At 41.2% G+C, this 10918-nt stretch overlaps 1 long non-coding RNA gene across 1 annotated transcript in view; it reads right to left on the bottom strand.

Moving 5' to 3' along the window:
• Positions 1 to 350: 350 nt before the first annotated feature.
• The window catches only part of LOC138349876 (uncharacterized), a 22999-nt gene continuing 12431 nt past the window's right edge, over positions 351 to 10918 (bottom strand). Inside the window, exon 3 of the long non-coding RNA XR_011230258.1 lies at positions 351 to 1217. This is a non-coding gene — a long non-coding RNA (uncharacterized lncRNA). The remainder of the gene's footprint in view (positions 1218 to 10918) is intronic.

Raw genomic sequence — 10918 nt, 5'->3', positions numbered from 1 at the left:
ATGTATAGCTTTATTATTTCATAAGAAAAAAATAGAAAAATATATAAATTCAGGAAAACTTGGCTTATTAGGCAAATTTGGTCTTGCATAGAAGGCTGAGTACTGCATCATTCTGGCTACTAGGTAAAACATACATACATACATACATACATACATACATACATATATATATATATATATATATATATATATATATATATATATATATATATATATATATATATATATATTACATGTATGTAAATTGTCTTATATTTATTTTAGAATGTCTTTATTATAACCTGAAATGTTACATTTGTAAATATCATAAATAGTTATATTATTAAATAATAAACTCATAAAATATCAAGTGTTGGTACAGTAGCTGGATGTGTGTGCACACTGTCATGTACACATGAACACAGTCAAGTTAGAGAACATCCTATAAACAGAATAACAACACAGATCTATATTACAAAAACAAAACATTATGAATTGTAAAACAATAATTTCAAATATTATAAATATTGAGAAACAAATAGCCCCTTATGCTATTCCCAGGTGTAACCAGAGATTACTTTGCCAATGCACTCGGCTTCTTATGTTTCAATAAAGTACTACCAGTAAATATTAATATCACTGTTTTGTGAGCAGCATTGTTAACAATTTATGTAATTACCCACTTTCATTCATCGCTATAAATCTGACAATAAATAATATGGCATTGACACATTCAAACAAGAGTATGAGAAATAACAGTAATTATGACATAATATGCATCAAAACTCAAAGTTCATACATGTTTGCATAACTTTGATTTCAGTGTGCCAGCTACTTCAAGAACACACACGCTATAGTTTCCCACTAGTGAGCATCATTTACATACCATACTTTAATTATGCTGTTCTTTGCTTATCATACATCCATAAATTCTTACAATAATAAGAAAAAAAGAAAGATTGTGATATTTGCATAATATTTTTGTAAGGAATGTATAATGTGTAAAAATAATATAGCAAATACATTTTTTTTTTACTAAATGCTCCTCAAAAGAGGAGCACAGTTTTATGTTACCCTTATGGTGCCAACTTTTTCTTTATTTTGAATAAAGGTCGATAGTACTTATTACGTCACCCCGCATCTTGTTTTTCTTTTATCTTGGGTGAATTCTTACTGTTGCTCAATAAATCCTCTTGTCTTGAACCAGCCTCTTTCACAGTCTTTTCCTGACCATCATCCTGTGTGAAAAATAAACTGTCTGTAAATAATTTGCTCTTAAAAATTATTATTTCCTTATTATTTATGTCTGATTTTTATATAATGAAAGCAATCTAGTCACAAATTAACCAAAACTTTCAGCCACTTCTTCAGCATTGCACGTTCAAATCATCCTCTTACAGGAAAACATCTATTCACTATCATAATAAAATTGTTGAGGCATCCTAATAGCTACTAAAATATAGCATATGTATAGTAATGTACAGTAATATACGATATGGAAGAAAATGCAAGATTGAACCAGTGAAGAGCAGAGGTGCCATAGGAACAATCAGAGAGCACTGTATAAACATCAGAGGTCCGCGGTTGTTCAACGTCCTCCCAGCGACTATAAGAAATATTGCCGGAACAACCGTGGACATCTTCAAGAGAAAACTGGACTGTTTTCAAGAGAAGTTCCGGATCAGCCGGGCTGTGGTGGGTATGTGGCCCTGCGGGCCACTCCAAGCAACAGCCTGGTGGACCAAGCTCTCACAAGTCGAGCCTGGCCTCGGGCCAGGCTTGGGGAGTAGAAGAACTCCCAGAACCCCATCAAGCAGGTATCAAGCAAGCAGGTAATACAGTGCATCTTCCAAAATATAGAGCTCCCATTAAATATACAATCCCTCTTAAACATGGGACCAAATTTTCCCACTGGGTTTTTCCCTCAAATTTGTTAAGAATGCCAAACACGATCCTGTAGAAAAGCGTTGAATGTAATGAAATGCCAATTTCTGGAGAAATTGTGGCTTTTCAGTTGGTTCGGGTGGCTCCCTGAAGCGATCTTCCTGAGATTGCTTCACACTAAAAGGTCACATCAGTTGTGGATAATTAAGTTTGGACTACCGGGAACCAGAGCCAGAACCTGACCCCTTCATGAGTGGTGTAGGAAGTAGATGACAATTCACTACCTCACCAGAAGCAGCCTCCAGAAAGTCAGTGCAGCTTTACAGAGTTCATAGAAAAAGAAGCCTTGAAAACCACCAAACAAATCCACAAAGGAGTCACACAGTAAAAAGGATTCACTCAAACAAGCTCATAACTCATTAGTACCGATTATCATCACAAGGCAGCCTAGTCCTGACTCCCAGCCAGCACTGCATGTCAGTTCTGAATCCCTTTACAGTAAACACCAAGTGATTTGGCAGCAACTGAGCTGAAAGGGGCATGGCTCCTTGCCTCTAGTCGTGCCCACACCTAGCCACTAAGAACATTAAGATCTGATTTCCCTTGCCTCACTCTTAGACCTTGATCTTAAAGTTTCAGTATAAAAAGTAATTAAAAACTCAGGGTGTGGTAGCATTTATGTCTACATAACTCTTTGGTCTTTTGTTGGGGTTGTGTAGGTGGTAAACGCTAACGCCCACTCACTCTCTCACTGCATCATTCTTCTCCTCCCTCCCTCACTCTTTTTCTCTCTCCTCTTTAACTCACTCTCTCCATAACTCTCTCATTCACTCTCTCCATAACTCTCTCATTCACTCTCTCCATAACTCTCTCATTCACTCTCTCCATAACTCTCTCATTCACTCTCTCCATAACTCTCTCATTCACTCTCTCCATAACTCTCTCATTCACTCTCTCCATAACTCTCTCATTCACTCTCTCCCACTAACTCATTCATTCTCTCTCTCTTTCCCTCTCTCATAAATCCCTCTTCCCCTAACTCACTCCCTCCTAACTTACTCACTCACTCTTCTCCCCTAGCTCGCTCACTCTCTTCTTAACTCACTCACTCACTCTCTCTAAAGTGACGGTCTTGCTTCTTGCAAGTTGGCGTTTAATCCCCCGACTGTCTTAGTAGTTAGGCACCATTCTTTTCCTCTGTCCTATCCTAAATCCCTATTAACACTTTGTGCAACCCAGGGTGCACATCTCGGTCCACCTCAAGGTCGGCCTGGAGTTTTCTGTGAGTGCGCACTCACACTAAAAATGTGTATACCCTTTCCAGTGTTCTGACCTAAATATTTGTGCTACGACGTTCACTTTGGTATCATATTGTTCGCAATAGAATTCTCTAAAAGAGTATATGTGCATATAAGGTAAAAAATCCCAGCATGTCTCCCCGCATAAAACATGAAAATCAGCCGAGTGTTACCCATGAGCGCGTAACCACACTAAAATTAGTATACTCTTTACAGTTTCCTCACCTTAAATTTCATGCTATGTCGTCCATTTTGGTATCAAATTGTTCACAATAGAATTTTCTAACTGGATATATGGACCTGATCTCCCATGTATTAACATGTTGAAAGAACAAGTTCCAAATGCGAGTCAGCCTAAGAATGATTGATCGTTGATTGATCATGTTCTTGAGAAAGGCAGTTCCAGCATGAGATTGTTGATGGCTGAGAGCCCTGTGTCACGGGTGCCAACTACTGGTTGTCCACAAAGCTGAGCCAGGTGCGTAGCTTTGAGAATGTTGGCCTTGTACATAACAGTAAGACCATCGCGACGATGTTGCAGGCTCTGATGTACAGACTGTTCCTACCAGACTTGGTCAAGACTAGAGATGAGCTTTCTTGCATGGTTCTCCACTTTGTCCAAAAGTCTGATGAATGATAGTGGAAAGGCAATCCAGGAGAGGGGTGCATACTCTAGATGGGAGTGAACTTGTGTTTCATATAAGGTTTTGCAGCCTCTGCTATCAAAAAGGTGTAAGATGCACCATAGGGCTGTAAGTATTCTGGCTGTTTGTGGGCTAGGTTAGGCACGTGGCTCTTCATTGTCACAGAGTTATACTTCATTCCCAATATGTGACAACTTCATCTCTGAGCTCTAGGTTTTTGCTGCCCATTTGAAAGCTTGTCCAATTTGCAGTATGCAGTCATCATCATCGCCTATGTTCTCTCAGCGGCAAATGTGACCTGTCATCTTCCCCAGGTAGAAATTGACGAAAGTTGGTGATTGATGCATCGTGTCTTCCTTTTCATACTTAAAGGTTAGCATGCAGTCATCAGCATAGGCTTAAGCTTCAGGAATGAGGTGAAGTAGATCTTTGAAACAGACATTCCACAGCATAGGACCAAGCACACTACCCTGTGGTACGCTGACACCAATTATGTGGGTTTCGTATTCTGCTCCATTGAGAAGTACTATTAGAATCCATTCTACGATGGAGTCTGAAATGCCTAGTACTTGAAGCTTCGCTACTAATTCAGAGTGCCAGACACTCCCACTCCCCCTCCCCCTTCCCTCCCTCCCTCCTGCTTGATACCTGCTTGATAGGGTTCTGGGAGTTCTTCTACTTCCCAAGCCCGGCCCGAGGCCAGGCTTGACTTGTGAGAGTTTGGTCCACCAGGCTGTTGCTTGGAGCGGCCCGCAGGCCCACATACCCACCACAGCCCGGTTGGTCCGGAACTTCTTTTAGAAAACAGTCTAGTTTTCTCTTGAAGATGTCCACTGTTGTTCCGGCAATATTTCTGATGCTCGCTGGTAAGATGTTGAACAGCCGCGGACATCTAATTACCTAAGTGTTAATTACCTATGTGTAGTTACAGGATGAGAGCTACGCTCGTGGTGTCCCGTCTACCCAGCACTCTTTGTCATATAACGCTTTGAAATTACTGACGGTTTTGGCCTCCACCACCTTCTCCGGCAGCTTTGTTTCATTAGTTTAAATCTATGACCTCTTGTTCTTGAAGTTACGGGTCTCAGGAATTCTTCCCTATTAATTTTATCGATTCCTGTTACTATTTTGAATGTAGTGATCATATCGCCTCTTTTTTTCTTGTATCTTCTAGTTTTGGCATATTTAATACCTCTAACCTCTCCTCGTAGCTCTTGTCCTTCAGTTCTGGGAGCCACTTAGTGGCATGTCGTTGCACCTTTTCTAGTTTGTTGATGTGCTTCTTAAGATATGGGCACCATACAACCGCTGCATATTCCAGCTTTGGTCTAACAAAAGTCGTGAACAATTTCTTTAGTATTTCTCCATCCATGTACAGTGGCACCTCGATTAACAAGTTTAATCCATTCTGCCACCGAGCTTGTTATGTGGAAAACTCGTCTTAAGAAACAAATTTCCCCATTTAAAATAAAGGAAATAAATTTAATCCGTTCCACTCCCAAAAACATGCATACTTGGATGACATTTTTTTATGTAAATATAATACTTCACATGTAATTATAAATATTTTGTTGTACTGTTTTCATGTTTACTTTACCTTATGAAGGGTCGTTGCTGGCTTGAGGGAGACGATGGGGAGGTGGGAAGGAGGAGAGGGGTTATGGTGTGGAAGGAGAATCCACCTCTGAGTCAGGCAGGCTCTCTCTTCTTGGGAATTTCACCCCACTGGGACCCGGGTTGTGGTTCACTAACACTGGCTCTTCTTTTCTCTACTTTTGCAAAGAATGTATCTATTGACAATTGCTTTTGTCTTTGTTTTAGGACGTTCCTAAAACAAGACAGCAAATTGTCATTAAACATATTTACACACCGGGTTGTTACTGCTTTATGAGGGCAGTTTTTCCAAGAATGCCATCAACTTTTCAAACATTCCCAACACTTCCCTGATCTCACTGGAAGAGGCAGCATCCTCCCTTACCTCCTCATCCCCTTCTAATGGTGCACATTGTTGATGAGGCCCTGCCATACTTCCTTGTGAGATCAGTCACACATACACCACGCTCATGCTTTGCTATAATTTCCTTCTTCAAATCCACAGTAATTGTGTCATTCTTCATCTTGACAACAATATCTTTATCAAGCAGCTTCTCTGGTGACATCGTGCGTTACAAATTGTAGTCACAAAACCACAAAAAAACAAAGAAAAGCACAAATAAATGCAGAGGGATGCTTGTCGTGCACGATACAACAACAACACTGGTGTCCGAGAATTTGCGAGAACCCGCGAGACGCTAGGAAGCACCATGTGGTTTTGCTCGTTAATAGAGGTGAAGCTCGTCAATAGACACAAATTTGCTGCGAGTGGCTTGCTCGTTACTGGAAATGGTCGTAAATAGAGCCGCTCGTTAATCGAGGTGTCACTGTATTTAAAAGCAATTCTGAAGCTAGAAAGTGTAGCATAGGCTCCTCGCACAATATTCTTAATGTGGTCCTCAGGTGACAATTTTCTATCTAGAACCACCCCTAGATCTCTTTCTTTGTCAGAATTCTTTAAAGACTTCTCACATAATTTATAGGTTATGTGGGGTCTATGTTCTCCAATTCCACATTCCATTTGCCAAGTGTTGCTCCATATACTTATTTTGTGCAGGTCTTCTTGAAGAGCATGACAATCATCTAGGTTTCTTATCTTCCCTATTATCTTAGCATCATCAGCAAACATGTTCATATAATTCTGTATTCCCAATGGTAGATCATTTATGTAGACAATGAACATTACCGATGCAAGAACTGAACCCTGTGGTACTCCACTCGTGACATTCCTCCAATCCGATACCTTGCCTCTGATTACAGCCCTCATTTTTCTGTCAGTTTGGAAATTTTTCATCCATGTTAGAAGCTTACCTGTCACCCCTCCAATATGTTTCAGCTTCCAGAACAACCTCTTATGGGAAACTGTCAAAAGCCTTTTTTTTAGGTCCAGATAGAAGCAGTCAACCCAACCATCTCTTTCCTGTAAAATCTCTGTGGCTCGATCATAAAAACTGAGTAGGTTCGTTACACAGGATCTTCCAGATCGAAAACCATACTGTCTGTCTGATATTATGTTTTTTCTCCAGGTATTCTACCCATTTAGTTTAATTATTTTTCCAATATTTTGACTATTACACTTGTCAATGATACAGGTCTATAATTGAGGGGGTCTTCCCTGCTTCCACTTTTGTAGATTGGAACTATGTTACCCTTTTTCCACACATCAGCTACAACTCCTGTAAACAGGGATGCCTGAAAAAAGCAGTTGAAGTGGAATGCTGAGCTCAGGTGCACATTCTCTCAGAACCCATGGTGAAACTCCATCTGGACCAACTGCTTTGTTCTTACTTAGCTCCTTGAGCATTTTTTTCCACTTCGTCTCTAGACACCTCTATGTGCTCTATGTTGTTCTCTGGAATTCTTACTGTGTCTGGTTCCCTGAAGATTTAATTTTGTACAAACACACTTTGGAACTTTTCGTTTAATGTTTCACACATTTCCTTTTCATTTTCTGTGAATCTATTTCCCATTTTCAACCTCTGAATATTATCCTTTACCTGCAATTTGTTGTGTATGAATTTATAGAATAGATCTGGTTCTGTTTTACATTTGTTTGCAATCCCTTTTTCAAAATTTCTTTCTGCCTCTCTCCTCACTGCCGTGTAGTTGTTTCTCGCATCTTTCTATCGCTGGTATGTTTGGGGGTTTGGCCTCTTCCTGTATTGATTCCATTTTTGTGTCTTTTGGTCTCTGGCCCTCTCGCACTTCTGTTGAACCAATCCTGTTTCCTAGTTCTGCATCTCTGTTTTGGTATAAATTTTTTTGTGCCTTTATCATATATTTCACAAAAACTTGACATACATCTCATTCCTTGCCTAGCAACAAGTCTGTCCAATTATACTCAATAAAAAAATTTCTAAGGTCGCCATAATGTCCTCTCCTGAAGTCAGGTTTTTCAACTGCTTCAACCTCCTTATTTTCTTCCTGATTATAATGCATTGCATACTTTACTCCCAAAAAGACCTGGTCACTGTGACCCAAGGAAAGAAGGTACTGAATGTCAAATATTTCTTCCTCCTTCCTGGTAAATATCAAATCTAGCATGGAGGGAACGTCCCCTTTCCTCATCCTCGTAGCTTGTTTAACCCTTAACATGCTCGGGGTCTAATATCCTGCATCCGCACAGGCGCATGTCATTTTGAAAAAAAAAAAAAAAATTTTTTTTTTGCTAATCTGTTAAGTTCTGTTCACTGATCACGGGAAAAATAAAAAAAAAAAATTCTATTGTACTTACTTTTGTTGCAATAGAGCCGGAAATAGAGCTCAGTGATGACGTCACAATCTGCATGTTCGCTCATGCAGTACACGCCCCAGAGGTGTTGCGCGCGGTCCTCAAACAGCCAGAGTTGCCACAAATATATTTTCACGCTATTTATTTACAATGTCTAAGCGCATTTTATCTAATTTTTTTCACTAATTGTGTTTCAAATACTGTTTGAACATATTTTGTATCATAATTGTTGCATATTTGAGTATACACAGGCGCACACAAATGTTTTCAATTACGGCAATATAATATGTCATTACAGTCTATTATATTGTATGTTCTGCTTATATTTGTATATATTTACACACACGCACACGCTATCTGCTTATATGTTTACATATTTACACACTCGCACACGCTATACACACTTTGAAGCACACTTAGAAGTTTCTAGACTGTGGTAGTCATTGAAGCAGTCGACAGCACATAATGGGATACCACACGTTTCACACCATGTTTGCACAAGCTTCCGTTTCTTGTCTCTACGTGTCGTTGTTTTACACACCAAGCATCACGTTGGGCTATTGCACGCTTCCCAGCTGGTGGCAAATACTTAAGTTTGTGTGCTAGGAAGCCTTCAGTGTGAGCGAGGCGTGGAGTACTAGCATGCTGCAACAGTGGGTTTATGATGGGCCGCTGAATACCTGGGACATCTTTTGCAAACTTTCCTAATAACTGTATTGCAGCATCAAATGCAAAGTCACGGAAAGTGGGCTTACGTCCAGTTCTCGACAAGGTACATGTTGAAACAGTTCAGCATGCTCATGTCCACAAGATGGAAGAAAACTTTTTTCGTCCACCTACATGTCTTCCGCACACACTCTGCAGTGCCAATCATTATGTCTGATTTATCAATCAACCGCATGTTGATATTATAGTCTAAAACACAGTCTGGCTTATATAGTGGTGTGTTTGTTTTATGGCTCACTTTCCCACTGTTCACCATTGTTCCATCATGAATTGTTGTCAACAAGTTCACCTCTCTCTTGTCTTTCCACCGAACTGACAAAATGTTATCACTTTTCCTTCTCTGACACTCACTAACTGCAATGTCGTTGTCAAAACACAGGCATTTCCCTTCGTTGTGGCTTTACTGTACCAACCAATCCGGTTCTATTTTCTAGCAAGAACCGAGCTAGCAAGGGACTTGTATAGTAATTATCCGTGTATAAAATGTGTCCCTTGTTCATCCACGGAGCCATGATGGTCTTCACTACACTCCCCGAGAATCCATGTTCGTCGTTACCGGGAATGTCTACATCACTAGCCGAGTACAGAATCATGTGTAACACGTATCCTGTCTCACAATCACAAAGAACAAAAAATTTCAGGCCAAATCGGTTTCGTTTTGAGGGAATGTACTGTTTGAATGGAACATGTTCCTTGAAAAGTACGAGAGATTCATCACCACCAGCTTCTGTGCTGGTACGTAAAAATCTCTGAATTTTCCAATAACATCGTTCATGTAGTGCCTCACTCGCCACAGTCTATCATCAGGTGTTCGGTCCTGAACACTTCCAAAATGTAGACACCTGAGGAGTATCTGAAACCTGTCTCGTGACATATATTTCCCGAATAAAGGTGTTGGTATTGTCTTGTCCTTGCTCCAATAGTCACTTATTGCATGTTTGTGACAGTGCTTCATCAACAAACAGAGTGCCAAAAACACATACATTTCCGCAACTGTGGTATTTTTCCAACGCTGCAGTCGTGAAGATTCTGTGATTTCCCTCTCAATCAGGTAAGCAGCATGCAGGTTCGTTTGGTGTACATGTATTCCATGAGTATTTCATCATAGAATGCTGTAAAATATTCCATCTCAGCCATGTCCTCACCTTGATTAGGGAAAAGGTTTGTAATCCCTACATCTTTATCGTCAAAGTGAGGAATATTAGGAATAAAATCGTCACCATCACTCCACTCAAGTACACCAGGCGTCTTGCGAGATGCAGAGGAAAGACGGCGAGGAAGCGATGCATACCGGCGACCAGGAGCTGAATACCGTCTGCGAGAAGCACGGCGGCTACGTGCACGTGAGGTGGGTGCACGTGAGGTGGGTGCACGTGAGGTGGGTGCACGTGAGGTGGGTGCACGTGAGGTGGATGCACGTGAACACGAGGGTCTTGGTCCCTCATGTGGTGCCATGCGGTGGCGCTTGGCTGGGCGAGATGCTGCTGACGCGACAATTTCTCGCCCAGTTACACCACTGGTACCAGCCACAGGCTCAATAAAACTATGATCTGAGTCACTAAACCCAGAAAAGGAGTCACCTCCCTCTGACTCGTCACCCTCAAACAGAAAATATCCACAGGAACTGTGAGGTCGTGGTAGAATTGGGGTAGAAACTGAGCGAGGAGGCATGGGTGAGCGTAGAGGCCTCGCCATGGCATGGCGGTCATTCTCACTCTCACTGCTGCTGCTACTATCACCCGACAACTGTGTATAATCCTCATCGTTGTCTGAATCATCAAACACACTTTCTTCACCTTCAGAGAATAATTCGTGGGCTATTTGCTCTGGGGTGAGGGACTGAGTGGTGCGTACCCGTGAGGCGTTTTGACCGTGCGCTCGCCATGGTGACTCTCGCTAACTGAGGCCTCCCATGCCTTCGGTTCATGAGCGGGAATTTGTTTTCAAATGGCCGCTGTTTACTAGAGCCCCTGGGCAGCGAATGGGACCCCCAGCTACACGCGGGCCATTCAAATCGTGCGCGGTACCCAACACTTCATATGAAGTGAAGCGCAGTTGACTGG

This window comes from Procambarus clarkii, chromosome 33 (assembly GCF_040958095.1).
Source record: "Procambarus clarkii isolate CNS0578487 chromosome 33, FALCON_Pclarkii_2.0, whole genome shotgun sequence".
In the NCBI taxonomy this organism is placed as follows: Eukaryota; Metazoa; Arthropoda; class Malacostraca; order Decapoda; family Cambaridae; genus Procambarus; species Procambarus clarkii.
Note: the sequence above shows the minus strand (reverse complement) of the source record. Positions and strands in the feature narration are given on the sequence as shown.